This window comes from Papio anubis, chromosome X (assembly GCF_008728515.1).
Source record: "Papio anubis isolate 15944 chromosome X, Panubis1.0, whole genome shotgun sequence".
Taxonomy (NCBI): Eukaryota; Metazoa; Chordata; class Mammalia; order Primates; family Cercopithecidae; genus Papio; species Papio anubis.
In genome coordinates, this window is record NC_044996.1 from 18,958,845 (window position 1) to 18,980,182 (window position 21,338).

At 41.9% G+C, this 21,338-nt stretch overlaps 1 long non-coding RNA gene across 1 annotated transcript; it reads left to right on the top strand.

Annotated features, from left to right (window-relative positions):
• Nucleotides 1-1,693: 1,693 nt before the first annotated feature.
• LOC103880915 lies at nucleotides 1,694-9,231 on the top strand. The gene is made up of 3 exons (XR_002519516.2): nucleotides 1,694-2,390; nucleotides 6,748-6,860; nucleotides 8,860-9,231. It is a non-coding gene; the product is annotated as an uncharacterized LOC103880915 (long non-coding RNA).
• The last annotated feature ends 12,107 nt before the right edge of the window (nucleotides 9,232-21,338 follow it).

Genomic DNA, 21,338 nt, shown 5'->3' on the forward strand with positions numbered 1-21,338 from the left:
CTAGTTATCCTACCTGCCCATCATTTATAAACACATAGTTCAAAGTATAAAGTTCTTCAGCTGGAGTTGGCTGACTCGTTTGAAGTGGAGGAACCAGCATCCGCAGATACTCCTCATAGTTAACTATGTGTGTGTGACTAGAACACTCTGATTAAAAACTAGAACATAAATGACAAAGAAATCGACACTATTCTTCCCACTGGAAGGGTGTAGGCTCCATGGCATTCTCTTATCATCCAGGGAATGCTGGGTAGTGGGCCTAACCCTCTTTTGATAATTTGATTACATCTACAGATATTTTTCCCTGAGAAAGTACCTTTACATACAAACTTGGTGTACAATTTCAGAAGTGTGACCAGCCTAAGATCTGATTAATTTAGTGGACAGATGACCTCACTTAAAATCACCAAAATGGGGGTAAAAAGGGTTTGTGAACTGTTGCCAATTATCCTGGATACTATCAGTTTTGTTATTTCTGTGTAAACAAGGAATTCTCTGCTGAACTCACAGCAGTAAGCAGTGTGATATAGTATTTGTGTGTGCAATCTCTGGAATCTGAGAGACCTAGGTTCCGTCACTTTTCCAACTGGTTATACCTGGGAGAGCTACTTAAATGTACACTCTAAGATTCTATTTCCATAAAAAGGGCATAAAACAGTATCTAACTCGTGGTGCTCTTATAAGGATTAACAGAGACAAAGCACAAAGACGATAGTGTATGTGCTGGTTAATACATACATTCCTTTAAGCTTGGAAAAAAAAAACTTGTGGGATTTAGTGAAAATCGGCATTCTATATATTAAAACATTAAAAAATTAACTGCTCATGCAATAAACAGCTTCCTACAAACTAGACTTGATACTTTCAAAATCAATAAAAGCCCGGCACACAAAAAAAAACGTGTTTGGTTTCAGCATACCAAATTTCCTTCTGGTTAACTAGTCGAAATGACTGCTACTTGCAATATCATAAGCATTTCTACGTGTCTAAGGTTTCAAATCTTCCTTTATGAAACAAATCATTTGTTATTCCTGAAGTTTTAAAATGGTGTATTTAATACAAGCAAGCAGAAGGAGGGGAATGATGAAAATTAGAGTAGAAGAAAATCAATGAAATTAAAAACAGAAAAATCAATGAAATCAAAAGTTGGTTCACAGAAAAGGTGAAAAAAAATCTAACAATCTTTTAGCTTGACTGACCAAGAAAAATAGAAAGGCCTACACCGATTATCAAAATCATAAATGATAGAGGGGTTTATTAATACTGACCTTATAGAAATTAAAAGGAATACATTTTGAACAACTTTACGTCAACAAACTAAACAACTTAGATAACATGGAAAAATTTCTAGAAGACAAATTACTGACTCAAGAAGAAACAGGCTGGGCACAGTTGCTCACGCCTGTAATTCCAGCACTTTGGGAGGCCGAGGCGGGTGGATCACCTGAGGTCGGGAGTTTGAGACTAGCCTGACAAACATGGAGGAACTTCGTCTCTACTAAAAATACAAAATTAGCCAGGCGTGGTGGCACATGCCTGCAATCCCAGCTACTCGGGAGGCCGAGGCAGGAGAATCACTTGAACCCGGGAGGCAGAGGTTGTGGTGAGTGGAGATTACGCCATTGCACTCCAGCCCGGGCAAGAAGAGCGAAACTCCGTCTCAAAATAAATGAATAAATAAATAATTAGTAATTAGAAAATCGAATTAGGACTATAGCATGAAAAGGGATTTAATTAGTAATTTAAAATCTCCCCAGAAATACGAAGCAAGCCAAGATGGCTTCACGTGTAAATTCTAACAAACATTTAAGGAAGAAATAATACCAGTACTTAGCAATGTCTTCCAAAAAATAGCGGAGGAACACTACTTCATTCTGTGAGGCCAATATTACTCTGATATCAAAGCCAGAGAAATATATGACAAGATATATTTGCATGTCAGCTCCAAATTCACCTTTTTATCCTGCTGTGTGAGAAGGTTCTGCGTTCCTCTGCCTCTGTCCGCTGTGCAGTTGATAGCGAAGACCACCTAAAGAGAGCACCAGAGTCAGCTAAGGGGAGGGCTGCGCTTCCTGGTTGTCTGGCTGGCGCCCATGGTCCTGCTGAGCGCGAAGCTTCTCTTCCGGACTCTGGCGCCCCACACAGGTTCCCAGTGTTAGGCTGGAGCAGGGTACGCCATGGCCGGCAGCTTCCCTTCTTTCCACCCCCTTGAGCCATACCGGATTGGTGCTTCTGGTGAGACGCCTACCCATAAGCATCACTCCCAAGCGTTCGAGGGGGCACATTTCCCGTAACTCCCAGAGAGCAAGTTTCTAGAAAGTTCCACCAGTGGGGAAGCACCACAACTTCACTGCCATTTTGTGAGGTGCTGCCGCTGCTCCTCCGGCAAGGTCAGAACTTCAGGACTGTGAGTGGGGCAGTTTTTCCCTGGATGCTTTAATTTCTCCCCGGAAATTGTCCATTTTCCTCAGAAAGTGCCTTTTCTGAGGTGTTCTCTGTCGGGTGTATGGTAGGGCTCCCTGGGAGTGCCCGCCTAAGGATTATCACATGGGCTTCTGTGTCAACTGTGGGGGGCTGCCTAGGCTTCCATCCTGGACTATGTTGTGGGGCCAGGGGGCATTTCTTAGCTCCCACATGCAAGGGAGTTTTCCTGCTGAAATAACCTGAGCCCAGGGTTGGGGACCCTGCCTTGGTTGTCTGTGTCAGCCCCTCGTGCAGTGTTTCTCAAGCTTTCCCCGCCGGGTCGAGCCCTGAGGGGGATTCAGCCTTGTGGCCCCTATGTTCAGAGACCGGGTGGTGTACAGCTCTGGAGGCATGATCGCCACCCTGTAAGGTCACTCTCCGTCGCGGGCTTTATCTCAGCCTGCGAGGGACTCTTTCTTGGGTGATGTTTTCGGCCGTGAGGCGCATTTGTTCTTGGATGTTGCTCGCTCTCAGGATGTGTTGGCTTTTCTTTGGTTCTGCTTATCCTTGATGGGGACGCTTACCAGACGCTTTCTCTTGGTGCTGGGTTTTTAAAATTATTATCTGTGGGTGCTGTCTCCCGGTGCCGCGGGGGAGTGGGCTGCTGTTCCTTGGATTCTCTGAGCCTGTGGTGGGACTCGGGGAACTCTGTGTCAGCCATGAGGGCGCCCAGCTGACCTTGGGAACTCTGTCTCACTCCAGGGTTGAGTGCTTTTCCTTGGTTGGTTCTCAGTCCTGAGGGACCTCTTTCCCAGGGTTGTATCTGACCTTTCAGCCACAGCCTCGGATGTCTGTGCAGGAATCGGGGTCCAGAAATGTGTGAAGATTCCAGATTCACCACATGCACACAACTCACTGTGCAATTATTCTTTCATTCCAGTCATTCTGTGGGTGTGCAGTGATCTCTCCTTATGTCTACACTTGCAATTTTGTGCTGATTAATGAGATTGAGCACTTGTTTTAAAAAGTGTTTGTTTATTGATTTTTGATAGTTTTTTGGGATGAGGTCAGGCTGGAGTGCAGTGGCGTGATCTTGGCTCACTGCAACCTCGACCTCCCAGGCTCGCTCGATTCTCGTGCCTCAGTAGCTGGGACAACAAGCGCATGCCACCAAGCCTGGCTAATCTTTGTATTTTTTGGTAGAAACAAGGTTTCCCCAAATTGCCCAGGCTGGTCTCGAACTCCAGGACTCAAGTGATCTGCCCAATTCGGCCTCCCAAAGTGCTAGGATTACAGGCGTGAGCCACCGTGCCCAGCTATTTATTGATTTGTTTCGAAGCACTTTTTTATGTGTTTATTGGTCATTTAACCATGTCTTTTAGGAAGTTCCTTTTCAGGTCTTTTCTGCCAAATTTTTTTGAGGTGTTTGTATTTTAAAAATGGATTTGTAGTTTACATATATTCTGGGTTTCAGTTATACACACATGCACACAGGCATATATGAAAATACATATACAATTTTAATGTCTTCTACAAATCTGTTTTGCTTTTACACTATCTCAATAATGTGTTTTAGATGAACAGATTATCTTAATCTTATTAATCAGACTATTGTTTATGGCTAGAAATTTCTATTATTTTAAGAGAAAACCCTTGTCTCCTCCAATGCCATGACGATAATATTCTAAGTTTTCTTCTAGATCTCCTATTCACCTCAAATAAATTTTCATGGAATGGAGTAAAGTCAGAGTCCGGGTATATTTTATGTGATTATTAAAGATATATTTGAGTATGACTCTTATGAAGTGCATATTCAGCTTTTCCCCCCAAATTTTATTGCGATATTTGTTTTTTAAAATTGATTTGTAGTTCTGGATATACTCTGGATCCCACTCAGTTGTTGCCAGATATATGAATATTATATATAATATATAATATAAATAATACATATAATATATAATTATATATATTCATATATCTGACAATTACATATAATATATAATTATATATTTATATAAATATAAATATATTATATATTAGGTTTATTATATATAATTATATATTATATTTATGTATCTGACAATTATATATAATTATATATTAATATATATTTATATATTAATATATTTATATGATTGATGTATATTTTTATATATAACCTATACTATACATTATATAATATGTAATCTATATCTATACTTTGCTTTTCCACTCTCTTAAATGTCTTTTGAGAAATAGAAATTTTACATTTAATTATGTCTAATTAAAGAATGTACTCTTTATGGTTAGAGCTTTTTTATCCTAATCAAAAACACCTTGGCCTAGTCTAAAGCTGTAAAGCTAATATCTGATATTTTTTACTGGATTCACTATCTTTAATAACGTTTTCTGAAGTGGGATGGAGTAAGAGTCAAAGTTTGTATTTTCCCTACATTTATGAAGTGCATTTATTAAAAGCACTAGTCTTTCCACAATGATTTACAGGAGCTCTTCTGTGGTAAATCTAGCTATTTTCCATTTCCAGATTGTTTCTGGCCTCTGTGTCCTCTGTTGTTGGTGTATTTGCCTGTCATTGCTCCAATACCACACTGTTTTAATTACTCTACCTTTATAGTAAATCTCATATTTAGTGGTGTATATCTACCAACTTAGTTCTTTTTCTTAGAGATTGTCTTAGCTTTACCAAATCTTCAATTTGCATATACTTAAAACAATTGTCTGTCAATTTCAGAAAAAATTTTGTTAACGTGATGGAATTTTAAATATGATTGCTATGATCATTCTGAGAGAATTAACTATAATGCCTCTTAATAATGTCTTAGATTCCATTGAAAGAATATTCTCTCCATTTACTGCAGTCTTGAATTTCTCTCAGTGATGTTTTATAATTTTTGTGTAGTGCTCTAGCACATCTTGATTAGATTTATTCCTAAGTATTTGATTTTTTAACTTTTTATGACATTTGAAATTTCATATTCTAATTATTTGTTGCTATTAATAATAAAGAAATGCCATTGGTTTTTATTATATCTAGTGACTTGATTTTATTCTTTTACATTTTCTATGTACAGAACAATGCCATCTGTGAATAATGAAGGTTTTATTTCTTTCCAAATTTTAAACCTATTATATTTTCCTGATGCTACTGTACCTTTTAGAACCTCCAGTTAATTGTTGAATGGATAGTGGACATCTTTGTCTTGCTTTCAACTCAGGGAGAAAATACTGATATTTCACTATAAATTATGGCATTCACTATTTTCACTATTTTTTTTGTACATATGCTTACCAGAATGAGAAAGTAGCCCATTTTTCTTTTCTTTTTTTTTTTTTTTTTTTTTTTTTTTTTGAGACAGAGTCTCGCTGTGTCACCCAGGCTGTAGTGCAGTGGCATGATCTTGACTCACTGCGACCTCTGCTTCCTGTGTTGAAGCGATTCCCCTGCCTCAGCCTCTCAAGTAGCTGGGACTACAGGTGTATGCCTCCATGCCCAGCTAATGTTTTGTATTTTTAGTAGAGACACGGTTTCACCATTTTAGCCAGAATGGTCTCAATCTCCTGACCTTGTGATCTGCCTACCTAGGCCTCCCAAAATGCTGGGATTAGAGGCATGAGCCACCATGTCCAGCACTGCCCTTTTTTCTAAGATGCTGATCGTTTTTATCATGAATAGATTTTAAACATCCACCCATCTGTAATAATGATCATGTGGTGCTTCCCTGTATCTTTGTTGTTTTTAATGTGGTGCATTACATTGATTGATTTCAAATGTTAAAATCGTTCTTGCCTTTATGCAATATACTCCACCATGGCTGATGGAGTCCCTTTTAAGTATTATTGGATTTTATTTGGTAACCTTTAGTTTAGAACTTTTGTGTCTGAATTCAGGGGTGATCTTGGCTTGTATTTTTGGCTTGATCTTGTAGTTTTTCTTTAATATCCTTGTCAAATGTTATCAGGTTTGTATCAATCTCCTAGAATGAGGACAAAGAAAAGGAATTATTTTTCCTAACAAGGATTGATACACATTGGTTTATCCATCTTCAAAGAGGTAATAATATTTTTATCTACTTTTGGTTGATGAGAGCTGCTTATTCCACAAGCATTCTGATTGGTTTTCGTTTTGTCATTTTTCTTCTCTTTTTTTTTACTTAGCATGCATTAAAATTAGGTTTCTTTTCCTGAGAACAGAGTGTTTGCTGAGACTTGGTATTTTGGCTCATGATTAAATGTCAAGTTAATGATTCACATTCTTGGTTGTATACACATATGCAGATACCTATGTGATTTTGTGATTGTTAGATTTTTGTTATAAGTGGAATATGTTCATTGATGTTTTTCCAGAAACAATGCCTGATAAAGCAGAGAAGGTTGCTACAGAACCTCAAAACGTGTTTAAACCTCCCAAGGAATCTGATAGTTCATCATCTCAGAAAAGGCAGAAGATGGCTCTGTTGGTAAGGAAACAAGGAGCAAGAGATAGCCTTATTGAAGGCTCTGCCATGGCAGAGGAAAGGGGTAAATAAGCCTGTCCTCACCTCCTCTTCATGATCTATCCAGTGCAGTCAGCCTCCTGCCTCTTCTTCTCCACTGAAACTGTCCTAGTCAAGGTGAACAGTTTTGGCTGACATTGCCACTAATTTCTCAGCAGCATTTGACAGTTGTTCACTCGATCCTTCATGGAAATTTTCTAGGATTTTCATTTTCCAAAATCTTCTTTTAAAATTTCTTGTCCTTAATCCTTATCTTTTTTTTTTTTTTTTTAAAGATGGAGTTTCTCTCTTGTAGGCCAGGCTGGAGTGCAGTGGGCCATCTTGGGTCACTGCAACCTCCGTCTCCAGGATTCAAGCAATTCTCCTGTCTCAACCTCCAGAGTAGCTGGGGTTATACGCACCAGCCACCAGGCCCAGTTAATTTCTGCATTTTTAGTAGAGATGGGGCTTCAACATGTCAGCCTGTCTGATCTCAGACTCCTCACCTAAGGTGATCCACCCACCTCAACCTCCCAAAGTGCTGGGATTACAGGCATTCTTTTTTCTACCTTTCTTTTTCTTGTCTCCTCTATATATTTTAAAAATTTTCTGAATCCAAGCATTTCTCTCTCTTCTTTTCCACTCTACTACTACTATCACAGTAGCCATGATCAATCACTGAGCTACTGTGATATCTCCGTGTTTCCCATTATTGCCCCCATCGAACACATACCCTCCAACCCTGCAGCCAGGTCATCATGTTAGCATGTAAATCACATAATGTCATGTTGGTCGTGAGAACCCATTCTCAACTCCCCTAAGCACTCAGAACAGATGGTGAACCCGCTTTAGTCTGGGAGGTTCTGCATGGCCTGGCCTCCATCACCCTCTCCTAACAGGGGCCCCATCCATCTCCTGGCTCTCTCTGCTTCTCTCCTTCACCCCATAGTGCCCGGTCCATCCCCACTCCAGCCCATACCCGTTGGCCTCACCGCAGCCTAGAGCTCCCCGTCTGCCTCTGCATAGGCGGCTCTGCTTCTTCCTCCAAGCCCTGCCCAGTGGCACCTCTTCAGAAGACCCTGCCCAACCAGTGGCAACCCCTGAGGCAACCTCTGCTGCTGTCTCCTGCAGGCCCGTGGACGGCTTCCCCAACACCAGCCTAGCGCTGCTTGTTTCATTTGCTCATTTGCTCATTTACTCATTGTGCACGTACTGTCTGACTGCCCCATGAGGTTGTGAGCTCCACAAGGGCAGGGAACGTTGCTCTCTTGGCTGCTTACTGCTGATCCCCAGCTCCTGGCATGCTGCCTACCGCAGATGATGAATAAATGAAAGAGGTGACAGGCCTGGAGTGAGAAAAAAGTCACTTTTCTGAGGCAGAAAAGAAGGATGATGAAGATCATATACTAAAAGGGATTTTTGGTGGTGGAGTGCTTATAGAACTTTCAGCATTAATGACCGCCTCTATTTTCTCAGAATATATTTGATGTAGAGAGGAGGCCGCTTGAGGTGTATCTAAGTTATCTGGCTTCCAGCTTAGTAAAGCATGACAGGTTGTATGTGAATTTGAGAAGTCATGATGTCAACTGAGACTTGCTGCTTTCAACTAGTAAAGCAGAGCAAGCTGACACTAACCCATGAGTACCAGGGATCTGTGTTTGTTAGAGTTGTGCTGTCTTACTTGGCTTCCATATGTATTCATAGGGTCAGAAAATAAGAGGTGGTTTTATTGTATTAGGTATCCTGGCCTCAGTTCGTCAGGCCTGGTGTTTCCCCGTGGTATGTCCTCTCGATTATAAAATAAATAATTCCCTAGAAACTGAGGAGCACATAGATGTACCCGTAGGGGTGATGAAACACACATATCTCACAGCTCAGCTTCTCAGTTTGGTTTCCAGATCTGTCATTCATGATGTCTATGTGGAGGGGAAATAAAGTGGTCAAACTCCAACTGATGGCTTTTTGTCAAAATCTGTTTCAACAGAGCTTGTAGCAGGAGATGGTATTTCACTCAGCTAATTGGATTGTCGGATTGATGACTTCACTGGTTTCAGGAAGATGCGCCTATGTGGAAACCTGGTAGCAATGCACCTGTAGGAGGAATCATTACCAGCAAATTCTTTGGAGATGACTTAAAAGTCACAGAAATACTCCCTTTTTCAAAAATCCAAAAAGATATTAGTGCTGAAATAAAAGGTAAATTAGTGAAGGATATTCTACACTCTGAACTAAGAAAGTAGTATAAGAATGTCTGTTTGGGGCTGGCCGCTGTGGCTCACATCTGTAATCCCAGCACCTTGGGAGGCTGAGGCGGGTGAATCATGAGGTCAGGAGTTCGAGACCAGCCTGACCAACATGGTGAAACCCCCATCTGTACTAAAAATACAAAAAATTAGCTGGGTGTGGTGGCACACATCTTTAATCCCAGCTACTTGGGAGGCTCAAGCAGGAGAATCACTTGAACCCTGGAGGCGGAGGTTGCAGTGAGCCGAGATCGCACCAATGCACTCTAGCCTGGGTGACAGAGCAAGACTGCATCTCAAAAAAAAAAAAAAAAAAAAAAAAAAAAAGTCTGTTTTTTAAAAAAAATCTCTAGGAAGTCTCTCTTTCTGTGATTGAGAAGATATCCATGTTATCTGCTGAGGCTCATTCTTTGCCAGAGTTGAGTTTGCTCATAATTTATGGTGGGTCCTCTCTTCTTTGACTAAAATATGGTACACCTTTTCTTTTATTTTCTTACTTGGTTTTGATTAAAAGAATTTCATTCCTATGTAAATGCAGGTGTCTTTTTTAAATTTAGTTTTCGTATGTGCAGGTATCTTTATTTAAGCATTTAAAACATTTAGCCTATGAAACCTGATTGCTGAGGTATAGATTAACCAAGATTCACTTCTATTCTTCCTTATATTTTATAATACTGAAGTTTTTTTTAACATCTTCAGAACATGAAAAAATCTTTAAATATCTTGAAGGACTGCAAGCACCTATAGAAGTCAAGGGACAATATTTTGAATCCATCACTGAAGCAGTAAGGAAACAGGGGAACTGTTCAATTTCTTTTTTTTTTTTTTTTTTTTTTTGAGACGGTGAGTCTCTGTTCCTGCGCTGAGTGCGTGATCTCGCTCACTGCAAGCTCCGGCCTCCGGTTCACCATTCTCCTGCACCTCAGCCTCCCCGGGCAGCTGAGACTCAGGCTCACCACGCCTGCTAGTTTTTGTATTTTTAGTAGAGACGGGGTTTCACCATGTTAGCTGTGATAGTCTGGACTCTGACCTTCGTGATCCACCACCGGGCCTCCCAAAGTGCTGGGATTACAGGCTTGAGCCACCGCGCCTGGCCTCAATTTCTTTAAGCACTTGGGCCCAACACAGTACTGGGGGTGAGCGTGGGGGAACAGCCCGTCTCATGAATTTCTCAAACCCCGGCCCTCACTCATAGTTATGCCTGTCTCCACAGTTACTTAGGTTAATGTTATCTGAATCTAACTCATTTTTTTAAGCCTATGGAGACTTCCATTCTTACCATAGTCTGAGGTGTGCATTCTACTTCAGTTGACACTCTTTGTATTTGGTCGATCACCTCTGGGGTATATGAGATACTGTGATACAGACAACAATGTGTAATAAACACATCAAGGTAAATGGAGTATCTATCACCTCAAGCATTTATCTTTTGTGTTACAGACAATCTGGTTATATACTTTTCATTATTTTTAAATGTACGATTAAATTATTACTGACTATAGTCACTCTGTTGTGCTATGAAATACTGCATCTTATTTATTCTATTTTTCTACCTATTAGTCATCCCCACTTTCCCCCACCCCCACTAACTTTCCCAGCCTCTGGTAACCATCATTCTACTCTCTATCTCCATTAGTTCAGTTATTTAACATTTTTACTCCCACCAATGAGTGAGAACATGCGAAGACTGTCTCTTTGTGCCTGGCTTATTTCACGTAACATAATGACCTTCAGTTCCATCCATGTTATTGCAAATGACTGAATCTCATTCATTTTCATTGCTGAACAGTACTCCATTGTGTATATGTGCCACATTTTCTTTATCCATTCATCTGTTAGTGGACACTGAGGTTGCTTCCAAATCTTGGCTACTGTGAATGGTGCTGCAACAAACATGGGAGGGCAGATATCTTTTCAGTACACTGACTTCCTTTCTCTCGGGTATATACCCAGCAGTGGGATTGCTGGATCATATGATAGCTCCATTTTTAGTTTTTTGAGCAACCTCCGTACTGTTCTTCATAGTTGTTGTAGTAACTTATATTCCCACCAACAGTGGGTGAAGGTTCCCTTTTTCCACACCCTCCCCAGCATTTGTTATTGCCAGCTAGACTACCTCTTACCATGCAGGTACATTTCTATTTCCATGCCGACTGTTACTTCAATCTTTTTTATCGCCCACAGTGCTTCCTACAGGATAGATTGTTTGGCTATCTTTTGGTTAATGACATGTCTCTTTCTTTTCAGTTATATAAAGACAAGACATAATTCTGCACCTTGAGAAGAAACTGAAACGTATGATTTGAGAGTACTTGTCCATGGAGGACTATCACATCCCAAATGCATAATCTCATTAATGATTGAGGAGAGAAAAGGATCAGATTGCTGTTTTCTACAATGGAGCAGGATATTGCTGAAGTCTCCTGGCACATGTTGCTGAATCAAATGGCCTTCAAGAGGCTAAGAAATTTCTGTTAGTAAAAGTTGTTCTTTTTCCCTAAGCATTTCATTTGAAAGGATAACTTGTTTTTTGATTGTTTTGTATTCCCACCTGTGCTGGTAGATGTTATTAACCCATTAGATAAATATTATTACAGTCGTGGTTTCTGCAGCAGCTCACATTGTTGTAGCTGGTATTTATAACTACCTTCTTTCACTACCCATTTCGTATTCCCTTTGCCCTGAGATAGCATGTCAGTTGGTCATGGTGCTTGACCTGGCAGGATGACTCAAACCTTCATTACTGACAAGTCTGAACCATTAGATATTCTGCCTGGATGGGATTACTTTAATTTTCCATTAACTTTAATCGCAAAACATGGGAGGACTAAGGAGCTCTCTAGACATACCAGACATACTCTTTTCTTAGCCCCTAGTATAGTAGGAACCCAATCTCAGCCAGTAGCAGACCCCCTACTTTGTCTCTTGGTTGAGAAGAATGAACAGTCCAAATTGGTCAACTTGCAGACATGACTTCCCCCCCCGCCCCAGAATCTCTGTCTGTCACCCCAGCTGGAGTGCAAACTTGGCTCACTGCAGCCTCTGCCTCCCAGATTCAAGCGTTTCTCCAGCTTTAGACTCCCGAGTAGCTGAGACTACAGGCACACACCACCGCATCCAGCTAACTTTTGTATTTTTCGTAGAGATGGGGTTTCACCATATTGGGCAGGCTGGTCTCCAACTCCTGACCTCAGGTGATCTGCCCACCTTGGCCTCCCAGAGTGCTGGGATTACAGGTGTGAGCCATGGCACTTGGCCAGACACAACTTTCATTTTGATGGAATCACTTTGGTTTCCCCTGTTGAAAAAATTCCTCAATGTGTAACTAAGTCCTCTAGTCCAGCAGAGCCAAAAGTTGGCTGCTTGACAGCACAGTTTGCTTCTTGAGCATAAGAAGCAACATTTTGTTACTAGATACCCAGGAGTAATAGTGAGAGAAGGCCCACATATTGCCTCCTTCATTTTTGAAGTCATGGATGTGGCTGTGGGAGAAAGAGTTCCATATACGTGATGCTGGGATTCAGCTTTGCCACTTTCTAGATTGTCAGCCAAGCCCCACAAAGCACTGCCACAAAGCTGCAACTACAACTCGGGCTTTAAAAGATCCTTCAGTGTTCTATTGAGCCAGCCACTTCAGGATGCTGAAGAACATCACAAGACTAGTGAAATCCATTAGCATGAGCCCATTCCCATACTTCATATCCTGTAAAGTGAGTTTCATGTTTAAAACTGTTGCAGTATGGGATACCACGATGGTGGATACAGCCTTTCCTAATATCACAGTATTGATTTTCTTGAAGTACCATAGGTGGGAATGAAAATCCATATGCATAGTAAGTGTCTATTTCAGCAAGATCAAAATGATGCCCCTTCAATTTTGGAAGCAGATCCAAGTAATTACAGTGCTACCTGGAAGCTGACTGATCACTCTGGGACGTGGTGCTATATTGGGGACTCAGTGTTGGTCTCTGCTGCTGGCAGATTGAATAGTGAGCAGTGGCTGTAGTGAGATGGACCTTGTAAATGAAAGTTCATGTTGCCAAACCCATGAATGATCTTTATGTCAGTCACCACAATCATGATGCACCATTACTACTTAGAAGATAGAAGGGTGCACCTAAGGAGGTATGGAGGTGGCTCAAGTAGCTTAGAGTGGCCTCAGCCAAGACCACAAGTATACGGCTACCTCAGTTCTACAACTGTAAGAAGTTAGACCTGCCCATAACTCAAATGAGCTTGAAAACAGTTTCTCTCTGAGTCCTCAGTTAGTCAGCAGCCTGGTTGATACCTTAACTTTGATTTTGTGAGATCCTAAGCAGAGAAACCAATCCAGGCTGCATGAATTTCTGATCTACAGAACTGCTTATATATTTGTGTTGTTTTAAGCTGCTAAATTGGGGATAATTTCTTTTGCAGTAGTAACAAACTTAATACGTGTAGTGCCTGCATATTCTGAAGTAACAAATGAAAATCAGGCATGTTTTTTATTTTCTAGTCAACTGGTCACAGGGAACTCCACATGAGACCACAGGTGCAGGACTAGGGAAGCTTCTCTTTTTCTGCACCCGATCTATGCTAGCAGGGTTTCAGGCACTTGTCAATGGGTCACGATACCGCACAACATTGAGGTACATGCTAAAGCAAGCATCTATTATGCAACTTGGTTGTGTGTTCCTTGTTTAGTGGTAAGAAAGGCAAGATGTAGGAACTTGCTGTTCACCTTATGAGCACCATCTTGACATGCCAGACTACTAGATTGTTAAATGTTTCACTCAGAAGACCCTGATTTTGTGTGGCAATTATTTCTCACATAATGTCTTGCAGGTGTGTTTCTAATGTGTCTGGATTAGTTGCTACCTCCTGCTCAGTCAGCATAGTGTCATCAGGGCAAAGAATGGTGTCACATCTGGTTTAAGAGAAAGGTGGTCATGGTCCCTAGGGACTGATTTAGGATATAAACCTAGAGAGTTGATACAAGCTTGAAATAGGAGATTTAGTACATTGTACATTGTACATAGGAGAGTACATAGTACATTGTACATAGGAGAGTACATAGTACATTGCTCTCCTCTCTAGCTGAACCCAAACTCTTGTTTATGACAATTACTGAAAGAAAACAAAACATTCACCTAATCAAGATTATATATCAGGTTCCCAGGGATGTCACAGTTGCTGACACAACAAAACCACCTATAGTACAGCAGCTGCAGTTGGAACAACAATTTGATTAAGTTTATGGTGCGATCTTGGCTCACTGCCACCTCCACCTCCCAGGTTCAAGCAATTCTCTTGCCTCAGCCTCCTTGTGTAGCTGGGATTATAGTCACACACTATCACGCCTGGCTAATTGTTTGTATTTCTTAGTAGAGACGGGGTTTCACCATGTTGGTGAGGCTAGTCTCAAACTCTTGACCCTCGAATGATCTGCCTACCTCAGACTCCCAAAGTGCTGGAATTACAAGCGCGAGCCACTGCGCCAGGCCCCAGCTATTTTTTGCATTTTTGGTAGAGCTGTAGTTTCGTCATGTTGACCAGCCTTGTCTGGAACTCCAGACCTCAAGCCATCCACCCACTTCTGCCTTCCAAATCCTGGAATTACAGGTGTGAGCCACTGTGTCCGGCGAAAACTTCAGTTTTAAGTGAAACGCAGAAAGAAAATCAGATAGTCAGAAAATGAGATACTGCATGTTCTCATTCATATGTGGGAGCTAAACAATGGGTACACATGAACATAAAGGTAGAAACCATTGACTCTGAGGACTCCAAAAGGGAGGTGGAGGGGAGGGAGGGTGCGGGTTAGAGGGTTGAAAAACTACCTATTGGATACTCTCTTCACTATCTGGGTGACAGGTTCACTAGAAGCCCAAACCGGCATTATGCAATTATACTCAAGTGAGAAACCCAAAAGCAAGCTTCGGTTTTGAATCTTAACCAGATATACATGAAGAGGATTACTTACTTGGACACCTTTACAGGTTTCTATGTTAGTTTTTGGTATTGAAGCAGACACCTGTTCCTTGACCACTTTATTAATTGTATATCCTCTTTGTACAATATCCAAAATAGAAGACTGGCACTTTTGGTTCTGTAACTATGATTCTTTACTGCAGTCTTCTACAGCTTTTACAGAGTTCATAGTCCCTAATATCTGCCATTCTCCAATTGTCCTGGGTGGAGAAGTGGCTACCATAGTAAACTTCTTCCTGATAATTAGAGTTTCTGGAAACATGCAGGGCTCATTGTTTAAGAGTGACTCCACTTGGGCATTCCGGTGGATGGCCTACAGGTTTTCTCGCAGTGTATACTAAAGTCTCCAGAATGAATAACCCTAGGAACTTGAGGAACTGGCTCTTTCTAGAATTTTGGATGCCAAGATACAAATATTGGTTTTCTCAAAGCACTGCAAGTGGGAAGGAAAATCCATATCTAGACTAAATGTCTGTTCAGGTAAGAAGAAAGCACTTCTCTTTTTATAATAGAAGTGATCCACTGTAATCCACATGCCAACTAGTGGCTGTCAGATCATTCTGAAGTCTGGGGCCAAATTGGGGGCCTTAGAGTTGGTCTCCATTCCTGGAAGTTTGTTCACTCAGCAATGACCATAGCCAGGTTTGAAATGGTGAGTGGAAGTCCATGCTACTGCGCATAATCTCCATCCCTGACAGTTTGACCACTTTGTTTGTTGAGTCCATAAGATTGTGACACAGGTGTTGGGGAAAGGGGCTGATTAATATCTAGATAATAAGTACCTTATCCATCCAATTATTAAAATTCTGCTCTGCTGAGGATAACCTTTGCTGAGAACTCTCATGAGACCCCAATATCTTCACATTGTATGTCCATTTGCAAAGGTCCGTCCATATATTTTTTTTCTCAGACCTCCTTATCACAAATTTTTAATCATGTCCTCAAAGTCCCTGACAATTCAGCTAATAAGTGGGACACAGCCTATGCATGATACATACTTACACGTCTGGATATGTCTCCTCTAAGAAGGTGCACTGCTCAAAATTCTTCCCTCTGGGAGGATGTCCCATCACCACTGTCCTTCAGGGCTGTCCCAGTCAGGACTGTCATATGCAGCTGTCCACTTGTGGCTTGTGTGGTAGGCAGGATTCTAATTATGCCCCTCCAAGAATCCAGTCTCATGGTTATTCAATCAAATACGCATATGAGTACTGCTGTGGTGGGATTTTTTAATGCAAAAATGAGTATTTCATTTTGATAGCACTAGAAGAAACAAACAAAACAACTGTGTTCCTATATCGAAGTGAAAACAATATTGAAGCTTTCTTATCAATCAAATATATTCCAAAAGAAAATGTGTTCTATGAAGGTTCTGAAGTCCAGGCAAATATTAACACAATAGGCTAGGAAGTTGTAATACTGAAAATGACTCTCTTCTAACAGGGTACTTACCAAACATAATTTTTAATTTTAATTTTAATTAATTTATTTATTTTGAGACGGAGTCTCCGTTTGTTGCCCAGGCTGAAGTGCAGTGACGTGATCTCTGCTCACTGAAGCTTGTGCCTCTCAGGTTCAAGTGATTGTCCTGCCTCTGCCTCCTGAGTAGCAGGGATTACAGGTGCCCACCACCATGCCTGGCTATATTTTTTAGTTTTAATTTTAATTTTTTTACAAACATAACTTTTGAATTACAAAACCAGCGAAGTAATCCCTTCCAAATAATTGTGTCAAGAGTGAAACTGCTTGTTCCATTAAAACTCTAAAAATTTCACTGTAATATTTTTTACCACTATGGACAATTCAAGTAAATTTTGCTGCACTTAAAATGAGTTGTGAAAGTGGAAAAATGAGCCGGTCATGGTGGCTCACACCTGGCATCTCAGCACTTTGGGAGGCCAAGGCAGACAAGTCACTTAAAGTCAGGAGTTTGAGACCAGCCTGGTCAATGTGGTGAAACACCGTCTCTACTAAAAATACAAAAATCAGCCGGGCATGGTGGTGCATGCCTGTAATCCCAGCTTCTCAGGAGGATGAGGAAGGAGAATCGCTTGAATCTGGGAGGCGGAGGTTGCAGTGAGCCAAGATCATGCCACCATACTCCAGCCTGGGCGACAGAGCCAGACTCTGTCTCAAAAAAATAAAAAAGATAGAAAAATATACAAAGTTCTAGATTAAAATGATTAATAGATGCAATATAATAACGTTTCCCCTCCTTTCATTTTTCTTTCTTTCTATTTTTTTAAGACAGTCTCACTCTGTCACCCAGGCTGTAGTGCAGTGGTGTGATCAAAGCTCAATGCAGCCTCAAACTCCTGGTCTCAAGTCTCCCAAGTACCGAGGACCACAGGTACATGCTCAGCTAATTTTTGTATTTTGTGTAGTGACGGGGTTTCACCATGCTGCCCAGGCTGCTCCTGAACTCCTGGGCTCAAGGAATCCACTCACCTTGGCCTCCCAAAGTGCTGGGATTACAGGTGTTAGCCACCGCACTGGGGCCCTCATTTTTCTTATCAATTAACAATAATGGTTACCTTTAACAGATAGAGGTTGACTTTTATTTATTAATTTATTTTTATTTTTAGAGAGAGCCCGTTACCCAGGCTGGAGTGCAGTGGCGTGATCTCAGCTTACTGCAAACCCCACATCCCTGGTTCAAGCGATTCTCCTGCCTCAGCCTCCCAAGTAGCTGGTGGCACTAGAAGTGCACGCCACCACACCTGGCTAATTTTCTGTAATTTTAGTAGAGACGGGATTCATCATGTTGCCTAGGCTGGTCTCGAACTCCTGACCTCAGGTGATCCAGCCGCTTCGGCCTCCAAATGTGCTGAGATTACAGGCGTGAGCCACTGTGCCCGATCAGGGTTGACTTTAAAACACAACCCCCTCAAATGAAAATTTCAGTTTGTTGTTGTTGTTTCTTTTTCTTGTCTTTTTTCTTTTTTATAGATGGAGTCTCTTCTTTTGCCCAGGCTGGAGTGCAGTGGCACGATCTCGGTTCACTGCTACCTCCGCCTCCTGGGTTCAAGCGATCCTCCCACCTCAACTTCCCTAGTAGTTGGGACCACAGGCGCGCGCCACCATGCCCAGTTAATTTTTGTTTCTTTCTTTTTTTTTTTTTTTTTCGGTTCATTGATTGGTTGCTTTGTAGAGCCGGGATCTCACTATGTTACCCAGGCGATTTCATCCCACTGTGTGAGAAGGTTCTGCGTTCCGCTGCTTATGTTGCTGTGCAGTTGTTACTGAAGGTCGCCTGTAGAGGGCGCCAGAGTCAGCGAAGGGGAGGGCTGCGTTCACGAGACTTCTCCTCAGGACTCTGGCGCCCCCAACAGGTTCCCAGTGTTGGGCTGGGGCAGGCACGCTGTGGCTGGTTGTTTCTCTTCCTTCTATTCCCCTTTGGCAGAACGGGATCAGTGCTTCTGGTGAGACGCCTCCCCATGCACATCACTCCCAGGTGCCCTAGGGGGCACATTTTCCACAATTCCCGGAGGGTGGGTTTCTAGAAAGTGCCACCAGTGGGGAGGCGCCACAGCTTCACTGCCATTTTGTGAGGTGCCACTGTCTCTCCTCCAGCAAGGTCAGGACTTCAGGACTGTGAGTGGGCAGTTTTTCCCTGGATGCTTTAATTTCGCCCCAGAAAGTGTCCTTTTTCCTCGGAAAGCGTCTTTTCTGTGGTGGTCTCTGTCCGGTGTGTGGTAGGGCTCCCTTGGGGAAGTGGCTTTGCTCTGGGGACACTGCCATGGGCACCTGTGTTAGCCATGGGGGAGCGTTTTCCTTGGGCACTCCGTCTCGGCTATGTTGTGGGGCAGGGGGGTTTTCTTTGGGGGCTCCCTCTCGGTGATGCTAGGGACTTTTCCTGCTGAAATGACCTGAGCCCTGGGGTTGGGGACCATGCCTTGGTTGCCTGTGTTGGCCTCGGGTGCAGTGGTGTTTCCTTCCTGCTCAGTCGCAGTCCTGAGGGGGGACTCTGCCTTGGGGACTTTATATTTGCTCATGGAACGTGGTGGTGGTGGTTGTGCCCCAGACGCATGATCGCAGCCCTGTGGGGTCACTGTTGGGGGCTTTATCTCAACCCCCAAGGGTCTCTTCCTTGGTTGCTGTTGGCCGTGGGGCACATTTGTCATTGGATGTCGCTCCCTCTCAGCTAGGATGTTTTGCCTTTTCTTTGGATCTGCTTATCCCCGATGTAGATGCTTACCAGATACTTTCTCTTGATGCTGGGTTTTTAAAATTATTATCTGTGGGTACTCTGTCCTGGTGCCACGGGGGAATGGGGTGCTATTCCTTGGATTCTCTAAGCCTATGGTGGGACTCAGGGAACTCTGTGTCAGCCATGAGGGAGGCCACGTGACCTTGAGAACTCTGTCTCGTCCCGGGTTGGGGTGTTTTCCTTAGTTGGTTGATCTCAATTCTGAAGGAACTCTTTGCCGGGATTCTATCTGACCTTTCAGCCACAGCCTCAGGTGTCTGTGTGGGAGTGGGGGTCCAGAAATATTCGTAGGTTCCAGCTGTGTCACATTCGAACACTCACAATACAGTTAGTCTTTCATTCCAGCCACTCTGATGGGTGTGCAGTGATCTCTCCTTATGTCTACACTCGCATTTCTCTGCTGATTAATGAGATCAAGCACCTTTTTAAAAAATTGTTTTTATGTATTGATTTTTGTTTGTCTTTTGAGATGGGGACTCCCTCTGTCGCCCAGACTGGATTGCAGTGCCACTGCACCCAGCTATTTATTGTTTTTTTGGAACACCATTTTATGTGTTTATTGGTCATTTAACTATGTCTTTTATGAAGTTTCTTTTCATGTATTTTCAGCTTTTACTGATATGTTTGTATTTTAAAAATGAATTTGTAGTTTCCATATATTCTGTATTTCGATTATATACACTTGCACACAGGCATATATGTACATATATAAAAATACATATAAAATTTTAGTATCTTCTATAAATTTTTGCTTTTACGCGATCTCAATAATGTGTTTTAGATGAACAGATTCTCTTAGTTTTATTAGTCAGTGTATTATTTATGGCTAGTGCTTTTTATTATTTTAAGAAACATCTTTGCCTCACCCAGTGCCATTATGATAATATTCTCTTTTCTAATCATACTTTAAGTTCTGGGATACATGTGCAGAACGTGCAGTTTTGTTACACAGGTAGACACATGTGATGGTGGTTTGTTGCATCCATCAACCCATCATCTACATTAGGTATTTCTCTTACGCTGTCCCTCCCCTAGCCCCTTACCCCCCGACAGGCCCCATTCTGTGATGTTCTTCTCCCTGTGTCCATGTGTTCTCATTGTTCAACTCCCACTTGTGAGTGAGAACATGTGGTGTTTGGTTTTCTGTTCCTGTGTTATCTTGCTGACACATGTCCCTTCAAAGGACATGAACTAATTCTTTTTTATAGCTGCATAGTATTCCATGGGTACATGTGCACATTTTCTTTATCCAGTCGATCATTGATGGGCATTTGGGTTGGTTCCAAGTCTTTGCTGTTGTGAATAGTGCTACAATAATAGCTACATAATCAGCGCTCTGTGTCTAACTAAAGGTTTGTAAATGCACCAATCAGCACTCTGTAAAAATGCACTAATAATAGTGCTACAATAATTCTCTTTATAGTAGAATTGAGAGGTGAAGCTGGCTGGGCTTCTGGGTCGGTTGGGGACTTGGAGAATTTTTCTGTCTAGCTAAAGGATTGTAAACGCACCAATCAGTATTCTGTGTCTAAGTAAAGGATTGTAAATCCACCAATCAGCACTCTGTAAAAATGTACCAATCAGCACTTTTTGTCCAGCTAAAGATTGTAAATGCACCAATCAGCACTCTGTAAAAAGGCACCAATCAGCACTCTGTGTCTAGCTAAAGGTTTGTAAATGCACCAATCAGCACTCTGTAAAAACGCACCAATCAGTGCTCTGTGTCTAGCTAAAGGTTTGTAAATGCACCAATCAGCACCATGTAAAAATGCACCAATCAGTGCTCTGTGTCTAGCTAAAGGTTTGTAAACGCACCAATCACCTCTCTGCAAAAATGCACCAGTCAGTTCTCTGTGTCTAGCTAATGGTTTGTAAATGCACCAATCATCACTCTGTAAAAACGGACCAATCAGCACTCTGTAAAATGGACCAATCAGCAGGATGTGAGCAGGGCCAAATGCAATAAAAGCTGGCCACCAAAGCCAGCAGCATCAACCCACTTGGGTCCCCCTTCCATGCTGTGGAAGCTTTGTTCTTTCGCTC